This window comes from Medicago truncatula, chromosome 3, assembly GCF_003473485.1.
Source record: "Medicago truncatula cultivar Jemalong A17 chromosome 3, MtrunA17r5.0-ANR, whole genome shotgun sequence".
NCBI lineage: Eukaryota > Viridiplantae > Streptophyta > Magnoliopsida > Fabales > Fabaceae > Medicago > Medicago truncatula.
This window is the reverse complement of record NC_053044.1, coordinates 14,447,322-14,466,495: the sequence shown is the minus strand read 5'-3', so window position 1 is coordinate 14,466,495 and position 19,174 is coordinate 14,447,322. Positions and strand designations below refer to the sequence as shown.

At 33.7% G+C, this 19,174-nt stretch overlaps 2 long non-coding RNA genes and 1 pseudogene across 3 annotated transcripts; 2 read left to right on the top strand and 1 right to left on the bottom strand.

Annotated features, from left to right (window-relative positions):
• Positions 1 to 4,681: 4,681 nt before the first annotated feature.
• LOC112421720 (60S ribosomal protein L23-like) lies at positions 4,682 to 12,766 on the bottom strand (annotated as a pseudogene).
• A 1,294-nt stretch (positions 12,767 to 14,060) lies between these two features.
• LOC120579768 (uncharacterized) lies at positions 14,061 to 15,596 on the top strand. Of its 2 annotated transcripts, XR_005645513.1 has the most exons (4): positions 14,061 to 14,405; positions 14,528 to 14,833; positions 15,077 to 15,129; positions 15,564 to 15,596. It is a non-coding gene; the product is annotated as an uncharacterized lncRNA (long non-coding RNA). The 2 variants fall into 2 exon arrangements; XR_005645512.1 differs by lacking the exon at positions 14,061 to 14,405 and having other exon boundaries at positions 14,414 to 14,833.
• Positions 15,597 to 15,623: 27 nt separating this feature from the next.
• LOC112421684 (uncharacterized) lies at positions 15,624 to 17,856 on the top strand. Its single transcript, XR_005645514.1, has 5 exons — positions 15,624 to 15,708; positions 16,613 to 16,710; positions 16,795 to 16,942; positions 17,291 to 17,437; positions 17,521 to 17,856. It is a non-coding gene; the product is annotated as an uncharacterized lncRNA (long non-coding RNA).
• The last annotated feature ends 1,318 nt before the right edge of the window (positions 17,857 to 19,174 follow it).

The following is a 19,174-nucleotide window of genomic DNA, read 5'->3' as shown; positions in this document are numbered from 1 at the left end:
TATCTTCCTCCAGGGTTAAGCAATGCCACTATACCACTTGAAGCAACGGTCAACACAATTTGCCCTCTTGAGCGCAATGTAGATGACATCGCTCTCCATATATAAGTTTTACCTGTCAGATAAATTTAATACACTTTCAACATCTTTTAAACAAATATTCAACGTTTGCAAGCTATAAGAATTTATAACTTGAACCGGAAAAAATAAACCTCCCCACTAATAGTACTGCATTATATAAATATGTTGAACTACTGACAATTTATTTTTGTCTCTCATACCCACATACTCATATACTTCCTTGTTTGTTTTCAAACATGCAAATAAGCAGTATTATTCATTATAATGTCATGGTGTTTGGTTGTGATGAGTAAAAGAAACAAAGATAATGCAGTACAATTGAAGCTCTTAAAAATTCGTTTAATCATTTTCAAATGACTACTGACGTCACTAATTGACTACATTATCACTACTAAATAACGATCGATATTTAGAAAAAGAAGAAAAAAACTCTAAATTACGACATTCCTGAATCTCGACCAAAATCTGTCCTTTATTCTGTGACAGTATGATTAATGAGAACTCTATTGAACTACATTATTGCTACTCCCTCTGTTCCTTTTTAAGTGTCACTTTTGGAGAAATTTTTTGTTCCTATTTAACTGTCACTTCCAAAGTTCAATGCAACATTAAATGTTGTTTTACCAATATTATCCTTAGTTATTTATTGTGGAGAGAGAAATATATGAAATGGATATTAAATGAGTAAGGTCGTTATAGTAAAAGTATAGCTTATTGCATCAAAAGTAGTATCAATTATTGATTATCTTGGTTTGTGTAAAATGTCAAAATGTGACAATTAAAAAGGAACGAATGTAGTATCAAACAACAAACAATAAATAGAAAAAACTCTAAATTGCAGAATTATTGAACGATATCAGATTGTTGAAAAAACTAATTGGTTATTATGTCTGATTGATACATGAACAACATATAACTCTCACAGCCAGCAATGTTTATACATGAAGCAAGCTATTATTTGTCCTTCGATTCATATTTGAACAAAAAAAAAAACTGTTGGAATCATGTATTCACAATATTTTCGCAATACTTCATGTTTTATATGTTATTAAGTATATGGTAGTGTCAGCGTCCAAATCATACAGAATGAACAACTAAACATCAAAACATAAATAAAGGATTTTCCATTCAAACTGGTTTCTGACAACAAAAGTGCAAATGACTCTTAATCTAACATCCATGAAAAGGAAACATTACATCCAAAAAACGTTGCTAACATCCACAAAAGGGAAACATTGCTGAATAAAACAATCTGACAGTACTAGAATGATTCAGATACAACCACTAAAAAAAAACTCAAAACATTCTCCTCAAATAGTAAACAGACACTTCCATGACAAAATTAGAGACACATTGATAATCCTTGTTGGAAAACTGTTACTTTTAAAATCATTGATCGAAATATTTAGAATAGAATGTTTTCAAGATTTTAAACAAAAGCATTATAAAGCTTATTAACAAAAGAACCATAACACTTTCTTATCACACAACACAAACTAAACAATAAAATCACGAAGCCGAGTAGGCGGAGTAATAAAGGAAGAATCAATGACCTTGGTTTTTGTTTCGCATTTCACATCAAGTTGCTGGACACGAAGCGACAATCCACCAGCAATCTGGTAACCAAGACACCAAGGCAAACAATGGCATCCAGGTTCCAAAATATCGGCAAATTACCAAAGTGCTCTTTGATAGCAACATTGGACTGATCAACTTGAACGCATCCTAGTGCCTGACTCATCTTTCACATCAACTTGAACGCATCCTAGATTATACTTTATAATAATTTACATTTTGCATCCATCAATATGTTTAAACTTTTGGAATTTACATGGATGAATATACCGAGATAGTAAAATAACAGTAATATAAAGATGTATAGGACATGTTTGAATAAACAACTTAATAAAACCCATTACCATAATGATACTCTTAGCATCGAAGAACTCTAACTAAGGAATCCAACCGAAAATAGTTTTGTAATTGTACACTCACTCATTTTGCGTTCACTTCTTCTGCCTCAAATTATAATACAGAGAGAGCGTGAAAGGAGCCACAAAAATGAAAAGAAATTTCAACAAACACATTCTCACTTCTTTCAAAGAAAACCATAAATAAAATTAAAACAAAAACAAAAAAACTACATAAGAACCTATGATCTTCTCAAGATTTCAAATTGAGTTGGGAGATGAGTCTCAGATGAAAGAGAGACCAAAAGATAAAGCATGGGAAACATATTGGTTTTGAATGAATTACCATCATATACATGGAAACTTACTTTTTGTAATTCATCAAATCAACACTAATGAGTGTTTACCATTTGAATCAGAGGAAGAAGACAGTGTTGCGTCGAGATAAGAGACAGTTGCGGCTGAAAGACTCGAGTATGACGAATTGGTAAGAAAGAGTGGTGATGATGCGGAGCTCGCTACGGTTTTGACGGTGGGAGTCAGAGAGAAAAGTGAGAGAGCTGAAGAAAAGCAGCGAAAGCAGTGATTGAGAGAGGAGAATAGCAACGGTTGAGTGAGAAGAACGAAAATGAGAGAGAAGATCAGAGGTTCTGATTTGAGCAAGAAGAAAGTGTTGGTCTGAATCAGAGACGGCTGTGGCGGAGATGAAATGGCCACAGGTGTTGGTAGGGATGCGGCAGAGGTCCGCTAGATTCTGGTGGCAGAGGCAAACCTTAATTTGTTTAGAATAGAGACGTGATTGGAACGTGGTGGCAGATGAAAAAGAGACATGTATTGATTGGTGTGTATTTGTCATTGGAAACTGATTAAAATAAATGCATTGTAACTTACAAAACAACTAATTTCAAAGAAGGTTTATCAGTCGTTGATTTCAATGTTCAATTGACATTGAAATCAACGGTCAGCATCGTTTTGGAGCCAAAATCATCAAGACTAGACTTTTGACCTGTGCGCCGCACGGGTCTGATGTGCGATTTAACATTTGAGTAAATAATTATTTATAAATCAACATATATTAAATAAACTTTCTATCACATAAGATGTATTCCAATATTTAAAGGGTTGAGACATTAAATAGTTTAAGAAAGAGATCCATGGTTCAATTCGTAAGTAGTTGAGTAGCAGTGTATTTAGACCATCCACAATAAGAGGATCTTGCTTTGTGAGTACCTATTACGAAGACTTGGTACCAAATAATATGATTGTGTTATAGAATAATTGATGGTTTCTTAACTTAGATTAACTTGTAATATTTCAGCATAACTATAGTTTACATTAAAATAATAGTTGATAATTTCTAAATTCATACTTGCCTAGTGTACTACACGTAAACTGAAGTATAACTTTCAACAAAAATAATGTAGTAATTCATCTTGAATTAATGGAAAATCATCCATAATTACATCATACTCAATAATCCAAGGATTCATCAATCTCTTAAATAACTTACCACAATACAATTGAAATACATTAGACTGCCATTTTTGCTATGAAATTGTTATTAGATGGAAAATTGACACCCTGTTAAATAACTTTCTCGTTTTGATATATAGTTGTCATAAACATGGCAAGCAACTTTCAAATCTCTTGCAAATTCCTTTAACATTAGCTAGGGGCATACCTTGACATTATCATCATCCACCTGCAAATTCAGCCAAACAGTTGGGATCAAAAGTTGTCACACTTAGACTTTGCCTAATTAGCTTTGTGGATCACATAATACTATAAAACAAAAATAAAGAAATATATTTAACTTAAATTATGTGTTATAGATCTATAAATAAATTATAATATTATAATAGATTATAATACTAAGCTAGTAGATCAAATATGAAGTACACACAGTTTCTTAGTTTCTGTCATTCAACTAAGCAAGTAGATCTTTCATTGTATATAAGGTAAAATGACCTCTGTTATAACTCAGTTCAGTTAATTCAATAACAAAAGAATTAGAGCACATTGTTCTCTAATCTTTACCAAATGTTCGCTTCAAATTTTAAATGGAATAGCATGTGACTCAAGTATAGAACAACTCACTTAATGAAAAAAAATAAAGCCAAACTGCTACTTTTAATGTTAAACCTCATTCTTTACACTGTAAATTTGGTGTTCACCAAGATAGTTTCAATAACATCTGTAGTGCCCCAATTTTTTTCAAGCAACCGAAAAAGAAATTAACAAACGCTAACAACATGGGTATTATATTTGGCAGCAAAACATGGGAAAAGAACTGCACAGTTTATGATAGACTCAAGGAATAAAATGTTATCGATGAGTAACCTATCTGAAACACCTGAACATCTCAAAAAAAGGAAGATCGTGCTAAGCGGAAAGAATTATGCTGATGCAATTGCTGCCTCTCAACCATGCATCTACTAAACTATCATGAAAGGAAAGAATTCGCTAAAGAAAATAGGGCAGAACATAAGTATTTGGAATCTTCAAATTTAATAGACAACTTTTGCAGAAAATGCTTACAATCTTAAAAATAATAACAATTTTTGTTCAGCATTAAACCATAATCACTCAACCCCAGACATTGAACATATTTTTACCAACTATAAATAAGTACAAATGCAACTTCAATCATTTTTAACTTTTATTGCAGGACTCTCAAACAGTTTTGTTTAGTCATTGGTTCTATGACAAATAAAAACCTCAACGTCAAATAAGCACAAATAAACCCAACAACAAATTCAAGTGACCTAAGAACATTTGACCTTTCTCTACGTTACAATTCCGTCAGCAAAATAAAATTTAAACTATGCAATATTAATTCTATACTGACTTAGACTAAAGATTAGGACAATATAAACAAAAAAAAAATACCTTTAAAGTGGGCCTTTTACTTGAAAAAAAGCAACATAAAAAATCTGCAACTTCAATTAAAGAGTATTTGTAAGTCTTCACACCCCTGGAACTTGAAGCTTGATTGACTTATTCAAAAGTGATATTCTATTACATCAAAAGCAGAAAAGTTGTTCTTCTAAATTTGCACCAATAGACAGGTGCCTAAGTAGCATGACTAATTAACCCTACACATGAAAAGGAGAAAGCATGAAGTATACCCAAAAGTTATTTGAGTTCTTCTGCCAGTAACTAAATCATGATTGGCATGCATCTTCTTTACATTGCCAGTTGAGTTAGAAATCACATAACCCACCACATTATCATATACATTCATATCATCTATTTAAATTTGTTTAAGAAACAAAAGAATATAAGAATAATAAAGCATCTACATACAATAGTTCCAGAAAAAAAACCTATGTCTCTTCCTTTTTATTAACTTATACTACCACCTTTAGTAAAAAAAAAATTTGCAAGCTACATTATTGTTATACTAAAAGATCAAGCAAGATCCTCAAGTCTTGTTAGTTTCAAGTAATGAGTTTGCTAGCATACTTAACAGGTCTGATATAAGCATTATTTATGGTTAAGTTTTTTTTTATCCAACCAATTAATCATCTTCTAAATCCAACCAAATATCATATATCGAAAAGATACTTAAACATAAGTCAAGGAAGTGAAATTTTTTAGGCATAAACAAAATCTCTTGCAAGACCTAAAAACATAAAGAAAAGTTTCGCTTGGATTAAAATTTCCACTAAATGGCATCAGCACTACCTGCAATCTTGAAACATAATCCACACTCATACAATGGCATTGGCAGCACTTGCAATCATAGGCCAAAGCTCAGCACATTCATTACCAATTGGTCCAGTGATACATTTCTCCCTTAGGATTCACAATAACGCCGGCATTATCTTCGAAGTACATGAAGACACAATCCTTTTGGCGTCAAGGCTTACTGATGGGATAAAACCGCAAGTGCACGGTCTTACCGAAGTAGTAAAAATAGAGTATCGTTCCGACAGGGAGTTAGGAATTCAATTAACTTTAAATAATAATTAGACTGAAGGTTTAGAAGGTAGAAAAGTTTGTATTTTTAATTAAAAGAAAAATAACAAAAGAAAACATAAAAGCCTTGGAATTATTGGTTCATCCTAATGACAAGTCCTTCACAAACCAAACTATTAAACTTATAACCTTATGTTAGACCTAATTTCTCAAGACAGTTTCTCTTTTGTTCCTCTAGCAACCAAGCCTATTTCGCTGACTTGATTACTATTAGATTTTGGTTCCTCTAACAACCAAGCCTATTTCGCTGACTTGATCATTATTAGTTCCCTTGAAGATCGTAACTATATGTCTCAAAGATTGTAAAGACTATTTCGCTGCCTTTACAATCTTTGTCTAAATTCACTTGTTCGAATATCAAAGCTCCACTTTCGTTTTATGAATTGATATTTGAGATGATGGATAAACAATTATCAAACCCTCCACTTTCGTTTCTACAGTTTGATAATGGTTGATCCATGTTAAAGCGGTGAATTAAGATAAGGAATTAGGATTACATAAGATTAAGGTTTAAAGCTTGGTTTGATTAGGATTATGTCATTAGACTTATCCAACAATCCCAAGACAAGAGAAGTCTACTCACTAATGTTCATCGTAGACAAGGAGAAGAAGAGAGAAAGCATAAAAGTAAATAACAAGAAAGTAAATGAACTTTTATTAGAAAGACAATTGTCACATATTGCATTCCAAGAAAAGATGAATATTTTTGATGGCTAGCTACTCTATTTATAGCATACATTCGACTTAAAATCTAAGCAATTACATTACTAGAATGTTCCACAAGAAACTGCGAGCTAAAATAGATTAGCTTAAAATCTAAGCAAAAGCAGCAAAAGTGACTCTGGAGGGTGGCACGGCCGTGCCAATGCTAGCACGGGCCGTGCCAATCTTCTGACTTTGGGGAGACATATTTTTGTCTCTCAATCTTTGTATTTTCGCACGGAATCAGGTCCAAGCCCCTTTCTTTTGCTCCAAATTCAATCCATCCAATATTCTTTCCTGAAATAAAATAGAATGCAATTTGTAGTAAACTATCCTAAAAAGGAAATAATACTAATATAAAACAAACTTAAATCTAATTAAAACTAAACTAAATAACATATAAAAATAGGTAATAAATGACTCATCAAACTCCCCCACACTTGAATCTTTGCTTGTCCTCAACCAAAAGGCATAGACATGGCAGCAACAAAAAAAGATTAATATATGACAATTCAAATAAAAGCTTATGTCTGCTTCGAGGTTTCATTTCAATGTACACCAATCACAACGTCAAGTATTCCTTGTGAACTTATTCAACCCAACAACAAGTCTTAAGTGAGTGTGTGTGTGTAGTCCAACCCTTTTCTTGCTGCTGTATGAGATATATATTATGAGGAACAGGTTCTAACCTTAACACTAAAGTGACCGAGAAAAATCCTTTCTTCATTTCATATAAGAGAGATGGGAGAGTTTAGATAGATTTGATACTTGGGGGGCTTGTAGATGCCTAGGAGCTATCATTTCACATTGGAAGTCCGTGAGGGGGTATCCTTTCCTCCAAGTTTCTATGATCACCCTAAGTAGTGCTACAACTTGTTTACTTCACTTAGGAAGTTCCTCTTTTTAGAGGGTTTAATTCAAGCACAATTTGTTTGAGAAGTCATCACCACATTTAGGAAGTTAGTGAGAGGGTATCCTTTCCTCCACGTGTGGTGATATCCTTCCGCCCCATTTCGGTTTACACATTTCATCAAATTAGAATTATTCCCACATAAACTTATACTACTTTTACTCTGAAGATTTTTAAGGGTCCAGGTTACCATTAAAGCTAGAACGTGTTCCTTAAAATACCTACTTATACACTTACTCAAGGATTGCAACTGGGTGTTTTTCTCATTGGAGAATTTATTTCACAATAAAACATGATGTGGGTATATCAAGAATACTTACAACACAAGCAATCACTTTCATGTACAAGAAACGACCATTGAAGAGACAACAAAAAATTTATGTCAAAGTAAAACAATAAAAACAAGCTGCTTATTTATGCCTATTACAATAAAACACAACAAAAGAATAAAGTTCAAGGGAGTTTGGAAACACTACGACTAAAGACACTTTATTAGGCTCCCCCAACACTTAGGAGAAGCATTGTCCTCAATGATTCAAAATAAGAGAAATAAAGAAGAAGAAGAAGAACAAGAAGAAGAAGAAGAAGAAGAAGAAGAAGAAGAAGAAGGATTAAGAGAAGAGAGGAAGAGGAAAGCTCACATTTTTCATTGAGGTCTATAGGGAGGACCTTGGAGGTGAAAATCATGTTCCGAAGCATTTAGTTATTTTCTTCAGATATGCGGTTTCCCTTTAGGACATCATTCCTTGGTCCCGACAATTCAACACCTTGCCTTTGTTGCTCGGTGCTTATCCTCTCGACCTCGGTGTGCATCCATGCCCATCTTGCATTTTCATTGGTTTCTCCGGCATCATGGTCATGGTGCTCCTCATCATGGTGCAATTGTGCACCTTCCTCTTCTTGGTGCAAATGTTCATCTTCCTCACCTTCATCATCGTGTTCTTCATGTACCTATGGATGATCAACAACATACAACAAATTTTCTTCCACCTCGGTGTTATTCCAAGATGGGTTAGAAAGTATAATCAAAATAGGCACATTGAGTTTGAGTGTGTAGGACATGGGTGGACGGGGCTTAATGAAGTTCATAAAGATAAGGGTCTCTATGTTAAGCCTATTGTTTCCCTCAATGTTGTTAATCCCTTGGTCCTCACCCACTCCCAATTGCCTAGCTATGTATGTGATGATACCACCCACAACTATCTCTCCCCTACTATCAGACCTATTACTGACATGGGAAAGGTAATCAAGCAAGTAAAAGCATGTGTTAACGGGGTGGTTGTTTAGCATGGCCCACGACATGAAGAGTTCATCCGTTCTAGTATTCCCCAATTCGGTCATACCCCAAATAGTGCAAGTCATTACCCTTTGAAGGTACCTAAGCACCGGGTTGTGAATATGGCTAGCTTTGTTTGAACGTGTGTTAAATTGCCTAAGGCTGGTGATATGTTCCCAAAAGGTGGCAGGTTGATAGTCAACCAGCTTAAAACTTTTAACCCAAGAGTCGTTGATGAACCTCGCATTAGCGAAGCCCATCTCATTACAAAAAGTCTTGAAGAGACATCTCGTAATCAATGTTCATAAGCCGAAAAGAGATTCTATGATTAGGGTTATCAAAATTCATCCTATCCTTTGTAAAAACAATTGAACTTAAAAACTCATAGGTGAAATTTTTATAACCCCGCATAGGTCGTAACATAGCAACCCACCCTAATCGTCCTAGCAATTTAAACACATTGTTTCTAAGGCCTAGTGTAACCAAGTCATAATTATCAGGGTACCTGCAAGGATGTAAAGGTTTAGAGATGAGATTTTTATACCTATCCATTTGCTTGTTATCCTTGAATATTATACCATGATTCTTTGCCGGTACTTGCTTCTTCGGGGGAGGTCCTCTTGAAGATATTGCAACTTCTTTTCCACTTCTTTTGGAAGCCATAGCCTTGACCTTGGTTGGACTTGGTGTGGTTTTGGTGAAGGTTGGGTTTAGTGAATGTTTTTGGTAGAAGAGGTTGGTTTAGTGATGGGGAGAAGGTTTAAGTGAGTTTTAGGGGTTGGGTTGTGGAAATTGGTGATGAATTTCTAGGTTTTGGTAAGGTTAATGGGGGGCTATGAATTTGGAAGATTTTTGGATGAGGTGGATGAAAGTTGTTTTTGAATGAAAGGTTGTGGTTGGAATGGTTTTTGTGGTTATAAAGGTTTTAGAGAGAAGGTGGAAGGATGAGAGATGTTTCGTTTGGTGAATGAGGGAAGAAAAATGAGGTTTAACCTTACCTGGGATCGGGCACGGCCGTGCTGAGGTTGGCACGGGCCGTGCCAAGTTCCTGGGTTTGGCTTGGTTTTGGAGAGGCAAGGTCTAGCACGGCCGTGCCAGTGTGAGCACGGGCCGTGCCAAGATTCTGGGCTCCGGGGCTTCAAAATTTGTCATTTTCTTGAATCGTTCTTGGACAATTACCTACAAAATAAAATAAAAAACAAACAAAAAACAAATAAAACAAAAGCAATTAAATGCGTGGGTTGCCTCCCACGAAGCGCTCGTTTAAAGTCATTAGCTTGACGATCAAAGGGTTTCTCTATCATATACCCAATCTTTCACAAAGGGACAATGGCATCAAGTTGACATTCTCCCCCAAGTCACACATGGCTCTTTCTATAATCTTGGATCCTATGACACATGGTATGGAAAAATTCTTTGGATCCTTAAGTTTAGATGGCAAATTGGCTTGAATGATTTCAATAAATTTCCTAACCTGCTCATCAAGCTTGAACTCATCAAACCCCTGTGGGAAAGGAATTTTTGGTTCATACTGTGGTGATTTGTTAGGCTTTTCACTCTCTATCACAACTTTCTCACTTTGTGGCTTTTCACTCTCTACCTCTAATTGTTTACCATCCCTAAGTGTAACATCATTCGGTTGACCCTCTGGGTTAGCCTTAGGTTGGCTCGGAAGGATTATGGAGATTTGGGAGGGAGAGGCTACTTGATGGCCTACGTGAGGGATTTGAATCTCTATCATTTTGATGTGAGTACAAAGAGAATCTGCTTTTGAGGAAAGCCTATCGAGAGAGTCCTTCAAATTTCTAGCTTGGATTTCAAATTCTTTGTTGTGCCTAGAGTTATCTAATACAAGATTTTCTAGCAAAAGTTCCAAAATGGATCTTTGAGGGACTCCTTGGTTATTTTCATAACTAGGTGGTGTTGTTTGTTGTCCAAAAAGATTTTGAGGTGTTGAAAAAAAATGATCGTTTCTAAACCCTTGATTATATTGAGCATAGTTTACTTGCTCAGGACGTCTAACAATACTACCTAGTTGACCAGTATGACCAAATATTTCATAACAAGGAGGCAAAACAGGGGAAGGAGTCCAAGGATAGTAGTTTTGAGCCATGCCTGAAATTAGAACGGTTCAAAAACAAAGAATAATAAAATAAAATAAAATAAAAGAGAATAGGATGGAGAGAGAGAGAGAGGGGGAGAGAGAGATATTTTATATATATAAAAAAATAAAAAATAAATAAAGAGATAAGAAAAAGAAATAAAATATTTTTATTTTTATTTTTATAAATATATAAAAATAAAAAGATAAGAAAAGGAAATAAAATTATATATATATATATATATATATTTTATTTACTTGTAAATTTTTTTTATTTTTTTATTTTTTTATTTTAGACTAACCACTATTAAAAAGTTAATCAAATTACAATAACTCCCTGGCAGCGGCACCAAAAACTTGATGGGATAAAACTGCAAGTGCACGGTCTTACCGAAGTAGTAAAAATAGAGTATCGTTCCGACAGGGATTTAGGAATTCAATTAACTTTAAATAATAATTAGACCGAAGGTTTAGAAGGTAGAAAAGTTTGTATTTTTAATTAAAAGAAAATAACAAAAGAAAAGATAAAAGCCTTGGAATTATTGGTTCATCCTAATGACAAATCCTTCACAAATCAAACTATTAAACTTATAACCTTATGTTAGACCTAATTTCTCAAGATAGTTTCTCTTTTGTTCCTCTAGCAACCAAGCCTATTTCGCTGACTTGATTACTATTAGATTTTGGTTCCGCTAACAACCAAGCCTATTTCGCTGACTTGATCATTATTAGAACCCTTGAAGATCGAAACTATATGTCTCAAAGATTGTAAAGACTATTTCGCTGCCTTTACAATCTTTGTCTAAATTCACTTGTTCGAATATCAAAGCTCCACTTTCGTTTTATGAATTGAAATTTGAGATGATGGATAAACAATTATCAAACCCTCCACTTTCGTTTCCACAGTTTGATAATGGTTGATCCATATTAAAGCGGTGAATTAAGATAAGGAATTAGGATTACATAAGATTAAGATTTAAAGATTGGTTTGATTAGGATTATGTCATTATACTTATCCAACAATTCAAAGACAAGAGAAGTCTACTTACTAATGTTCATCGTAGACAAGGAGATGAAGAGAGAAAGCATAAAAGTAAATAACAAGAAAGTAAATGAACTTTTATTAGAAAGACAATTGTCACATATTGCATTCCATGAAAAGATGAATATTTGTGATGACTAGCTACTCTATTTATAGCATACATTCGACTTAAAATCTAAACAATTACATTATTAGAATGTTCCACAAGAAACTGCGGGCTAAAATAGAATAGCTTAAGCAAAAGCAGCAAAAGTGACTCTGTAGGGTGGCACGGCCGTGCCAAGCTTCTGACTTTGGGGAGACATATTTTTGTCTCTCAATCTTTGTATTTTCGCACGGAATCAGCACCAAGCCCTTTTCTTTTGCTCCAAGATTCAATCCATCCAATATTCTTTCCTGAAATAAAATAGAATGCAATTTGTAGTAAACTATCCTAAAAAGGAAATAATACTAATATAAAACAAACTTAAATCTAATTAAAACTAAACTAAATAACATATAAAAATAGGTAATAAATGACTCATCACTTACGCTGACGAACGATGACAACACGCAAAACCTTCTTCCTGAGATCAGGTATTCCCTTCTTCACAGTAGCCATCAATCACCATGTCACCAACACAAGCTGAAGGAAGACGATTCAATCTACCCTTGATTCCCTTCACGGAGATGATGTGCAGATTCTTTCCTCCGGTGTTATCAGCACAGTTCACCGTCGCCGCCACTGATAGACCCAGTGACATACGGATAGTGCATATTATTCTGCAAAAATTAGGCCAAATTGAAATGAACATAAATATAAGAAGAATAGTGCATATTATTCTGCAAATCCATCCTAACTAATTCACAATTAATCAAACAATCTATTCCTCCAACAAAAAACACTACTTTTCAAACCAGTACATATCAATCAAATACCAATTTCCAAAAAACACAGATTATATACAACTAAAAATAACTAACATCTCAATAATCAATCACCATTTCACCACTCAATAAGAATCTAGCAAATTATCATCAAGCATACCCAGAACCAAGGATCACTCTGATAAATTAAAAAAACAACAATCATCAAACATGTTTAAATAGCAATATTTATCAAATTCAAACTACAATCCAGATTTCAACAAAACGAACAAAAGAAATACTCAATTTTTAGCACATAGATCAAAAGGGGTTTTCAAATAATCATAAAAAAAAACTGATTAAAAAAAAATAAGAGATACAATTCACAAATCGACCTTGAGATGAACATAAGTATCAATATTAGAAGATTTCATATAACCCAATAATTAGAAGGTTGCAATTTTAAAATTAATTTAGGGATTCTTGATGTTGTAACAGGCACAACAAAGTAACGAAAGAATAGACTCGCCTTTGAAGCAAAGAGCAAGGACGACGGAGAAACGATTGTCGGCGCAACACATGTTGTCTCCGACGAAGCAAAAAACTGAATGAAATGAAGAAACGTGAAAGAGAATAAAAAATTAAATAAAACGTTATGGCCGAACATGGCTGTTCCGGCGAGGTTTTATCTGTACATTTTTAGATGGCGAAACAGTGTTTGGCTTAGGCGATGACAGTGGTTGAAGACAACATATTGAGATATAGGGATAGACTTTGTGAATAGAGAGAAGGAATGATTTGAATTTTTTTCTTGGAAAGTGAGGAGGATGAGATAGTGCACTTTTCCGAGGATGAGATATCAGTCTTCACAACATTGGAAATAAACACATAAGTGGCGCTGCAAATTTCTAGTGTATAGGAATACGCATCAGCAGATGAGTTGATTGTGAGAGGGAAAATAGGAATATCATACTTATCATCATATATCATACTTATCATACTTATATCTAATCTAATCTTTGTTAACATTGCTAATGATTTTGCAAACCCTAAACCTAAATGGTTTTGGCTCCAAAACAAGGGAGACCGTTGGATCTAAGTCATTAGGAATGGTTAGGTCATCAACCCTTTGATCAAATCTGATTATTGCTCATCCCTTAATTGCATTGTAAATGACAAAAATTAATGTCTTTTATTTCCAATACTAAGTCTAACCCTCCTTTCTCTCCCCTATCTCTGCGATTCTTCATCTCCCATCTCTTTTCCCCTTTCACCGTTGTCTTTCTCCTCTCATCCCCCCTTCACCAATGCTCTTGGTTACGGCACCTTTCTCGGGCGAACCATCACCGTGAGCGACGACGATAATGACGGGAAGTTTCTTTTGTTCTCTTTCTTCTTCTTCTTCTTCTGCAGTTTCTTTCTTTCTTCTATTATCATCATATGTTTCATTTACTTGGGGTTTCAATTTGCAGAAGCATAAACAATCAGCACAACAAAAAGATAGGAGCATGAATAAAACTTTACCTCTGGAAGAGCAAAGAGGCAAGAATGAAGATAGGGTAAATTTAACCAAAAAAAAATTGAAATGAATGTCCACTCTTTTACACTAAAGATTGTGCAACTGTAATGTGAATTTTATGCTTCCAATTAGCCTTATCTTTCGAACCATTTTTCTTTGTAGTGCAGGGCTAGAAAACTCCATATTTCAAACTAGAGGAACTGTTTGTCAGTGTAGTTCTGGGCTAAGAATTCAAAGCTTTTGAAGACAAAATGGCCACTTGCATGAAGTTTTTGTGAATGGGTTTGAATTGAGGAGCATTTGTTACTATTCACTTCTGATTTTTTCGGTGCTGCTCTTCTCTTTTTCAACCTCTGCAAAGTATAGTGTCTACAAAGTGTCTAAAGAATTACAATATCATTTTTGTTTATTGGTGCAAGTATAGTGTCACAGTGGATCTCATGATATATGTACAGAGTGTCTAAAGAAGTATGTGTTAGTACTAATAGGTCCTCTTTGCTATTCAAGTTGTAGTGATATCACTGAAAATTCACATTTTAGTGTATATCTTTATATTTCATTTTATTTTATAAATAATTTTTGTTTGTGTGCTGCATATATTATGCTCTAAAAATTTAGTTTGAAATGAAATAATAGCATTTGAAGTGTGACTCATGTTGCATTTGTGCGATTGTTAAGGTGAGCTAACTTTGTTTTTAATTGTCTTGACAGGTATGCGAAGGGATTTAGATAGCATTTTTACATTGACAAACTTGATTTTAGAGGTAGTGTCTTACAATTCTATAGTTCTGCATAAGTTTCAGACTCCAGTTTTGATCTTCGTCCTGTTTTTGAATTGCATTTCTATCTAATTTGCTATTTTCTCTTATTAGAATAGCAATACTACTTTGCTTAATTTAAAAGGTTTTTCTCTTTTGTTGAATAGCATTGTGTCTTAGTCCATAAATTAGATTATATCTTTTATTTCTGTACTATAGAGGTTGCTGATGCATATGCAAATTTAATTAGTTTTATCAGGAATAGCAACTATTCAATTCAAATGTTCTGTAACGACTTAGTTTCTGTAGGGATTTTGATTTCCTCCACCATTTCTTTCATTTTTTTTTACTTTTGATTTATAAATTTTGTTAAATTTGACAGGTTTATTTTTTATTTATTTATGAAGTTTGTGTTGTGGTTTTTCTTCTTCTTATTTTAGGGATGGTGGAATAACCAAACAACTTGACACCGCCTCTAAAATGTGGTCGTAATCGCTGTAACTGCTTCAACAAAAACAGCTCCAACAAAGACCATTTGCATCTCTGTGGCACCGCAACTGAATCAGTCACCGATTCCGACTCAAGGTAAAACTATAATCAAAATTCAGTATCCGAATTTCACTTTTGAAGATGCTATTGGAAAAAAATTAATCAATTTTTTGCTAGGAAAAGTATGTATTTTTAAACAAGATAACATGACCAATGGAGTAAACTCAATATACTATGAAGAATTGATACATGGTATAACTTCAAGTAGTTTTTGTGAGTCCAGTTTGTGTAGTAATTTACTTTAAGCTTATGTGTTGTTCTGGTATGGTACTGAGTTGGTGAAATATGCTATACAATTTATTTGGTTTTTTACACTACAGATTATGACACTAATTTCTTTATGGTGTTTATGATGTTATAATTTGAAGAATCTCATCTTATTGGAATTGATATATATGTCGCTGAAGCTAATGAGTTCTACCATTTTTTAACAATAAATTCAATTTAAGGGAAGAAATAATCAAATTTAAGGACAAATTTAAAACATTTTTATTAGTGATATGATATCTTTTACTAATATTAGATGCAGGAAGAATGACACACATGTTGTGAGGACTTGGTCATCCTTTTGAGTGTGTTTAAATCTATGGCGTTGGAGTAGACTCTAATGCAACCATGCTAAAATATATAGGTTCAAAAACACATGAAAAATGATGGCTCATAAGGATTACAATGAGCGGAAATTGTGGAAGCCTTTATTTCTTGCTATTCAAAAATGGGATTGCAGCTGGCGTGGCAACGTAACAAAAGTTGCGTCATAAGAGTTGGAGGGTGTCTGTTTATAAGGTTTGAAAATTGTGAAGTAGAATTTAAAATTCAAAGATGTCTATAAGTATTCTACTTTTTGTTCTCATTAAACATTATAAATGCATCGACACTTGGGTTTGGCTTATATTTTCTTGACAGATTAACTGAATATTTACTTATGTTCTTTTTATAGATTCTTTAGATCCGCAACCTGTTACCAAATTGCATAAGATTGTCAATGAACTGCGAGTTAAATATAAGACATATTGCATGGAGTTTGATGCTCATTATGTAAGTATGCATTTATATTTTTCTTCCTTGAGTACGAATATAGTAATATGGCTGAATCTGTTTAATGTTTTCGTTTTATTTCAGGGTTATGTGAAAAGGATCGATGGTATGTTTTTTTTGACAAAAGGATGACGTGCTCTTCGTGATTTCTATAACATTGATCTCGGTGCTTGGGTGATCATAATGTTCTATAGTTTTGGAAAATTTGGCATCAACATCAAAGATATGTTTGGTCAGTTTATAACTTATCCAAAGTTTGTTCTTGCTATGAAATTTTCCATTGAAAAACTGCTACTCCTTTCTATATGTATTCTATTATTCCTACTCCATTTCACCATGATGTTACTAATTTCCAATTTTACTATGAGAAGAAAGTGATGTTATCTTTGAATTTTTGATGAGCTAATTCATAAACAAATATATAAATATTTTGGTGCATACGATGCATATTCTCACTTTCTAATTTATTTTTGAAGATGTTGGCTTATGAGGGATTTTGTCCATCAAACTTGGTATATGATGCATATTTTTTTTCCCACAGCTGCAGATGATATATTGATTTCTTGATGTGTTTATCCAGGACAATCTTAGTATGAAGCAGAAGATAGAGGGTGTGATTTCGTCGCTCAACACAATTATGTCATACTAAGATATGAATAATTCAATGGAATGTATTTGCCGTCATATAAGTTACTGATGTGTTGAAGGTAAATGGGCAACTGTCATGGTATGGCATCTTAATGGTTATTTGGGTATGTTGTTGTAGACACCGTAACCCTCATCACATTTAAATCATTTGTTGTATTGCAGGTGAATTGATAACTGAATGCTGGTTTTTTCATCCCATCCCAATTGCAAGACTGTCCGCATAGTATATGTATTTGCCATCTGTTTAATGTTTTTGAAATTCCAACGTGGTTGGTCGTCTGTGTTCAAGACTGTCCAAGACTTGATGTCTGTCGTGGATCGCCTTAAGTTGTTTTAATATATATGTATGAACTTATTGTATGTTTTGCAATCCTATTTGATGGAACTATTACTGCATTATTATATGCTTCAGTATTGGTAAATTCATCAGCAAACTATTGCTGAGTTAACTGATGACAATATTCTTGGGTGCTAATTCTACATGTTTTCATATAGATGTTTTTTTTTTTTTGAGGTAATGTTTTCATATAGATGTTATTTCTGGCCAAATTGTTTTATACATATATTCCAAGTCTATTGAATGAAATTGTTAATCCAAGTTGTTATGCTATATGTCATAGACACATGTTTAGGATTCAACAAATAGAAACTTACAAGGATGAGGTAAACAAAAAGCTTCATAAGAAATCTCTAAAGTGTATGATTTTTGGGATTTCATATTCTTGCATCCAACATCCACTCTACCAAATAGCTCTAAAAGTTGGATCTACTAACTTGATAAAAAGTCAATTTTTTTAGAAAACAAAAAGGCTTAACGCTAGCTTCTATTCAAACCTACCAACTCTTCAAACTCAGTTAGATACAAATTTAGAGTGAGATTTCACAATCTGAACTTCTATCCAATTATAGATCACGTTAGTTATCTTAATAGTGTTTTTATGTGTTATTTACTATACATTGTTTTTGAATTGGATTCTTACGGTAATTTTATCTATATCAATTCATGACCGTAATATATTTTACATATATCTTGCCCGTACGACGCACGGGTGTGTGATCTAAGGACATAAAATATTGAATCGTTTTGTTTTCGATGTAATAGATCATATTGCAATATATCAGTTTTTCCATTGTTAATGTCCCGGGCGGTAGCACGGGTAAAAGTCCTAGTTTAAAATATAGTGAGTTAATGCTTTCAAAGTGGAGGGGAAAATTAGGGTTGAGGATTGTTTGACGAGGCAAGCTTTAGTAAGTAAGATTTCAGAGAGAAACTAGTAACAAGTCTCGATGTATGAATCTGTGTATCAATTTACATTCAATTTATGCAATTTAAGTTTATTCCTTTAAATTCCTAGCAATTTACTTGTTCCTTTCAAGCAATTTACTTTAATCCTCTGAAGATAATCTCGACTGAATTCAATCTTCGTTGGATTCGACGGTTATATTCATATTTCTGTACAAAAATATCAAGAACATTCATCATTTTCTGGAAAATAACAAACACGATATGTCCTAAGATTTACTGGTTGATCTTGCAAGTAACCATTTGTAAACCAGCGGTTAATTACGGAAAATCAAGGTAAACAGTGCCCTACCTATTTAGGAAACTCCCAACGGCCTTATCACTTCTATAGTCACCAAAAGATAAATAAACGTGACATTTAGATTACGTACTATCCAACAATGAATATACACATATGGGATTCGAAGAATCCTAACTGCTGCATACTTTTCTGCAACAAAACAGGTAAATTCGCTCTGTTGCAAACAGATAAACAACGAGTATATCATGTCACAAAATCGAACATTTCTTTAA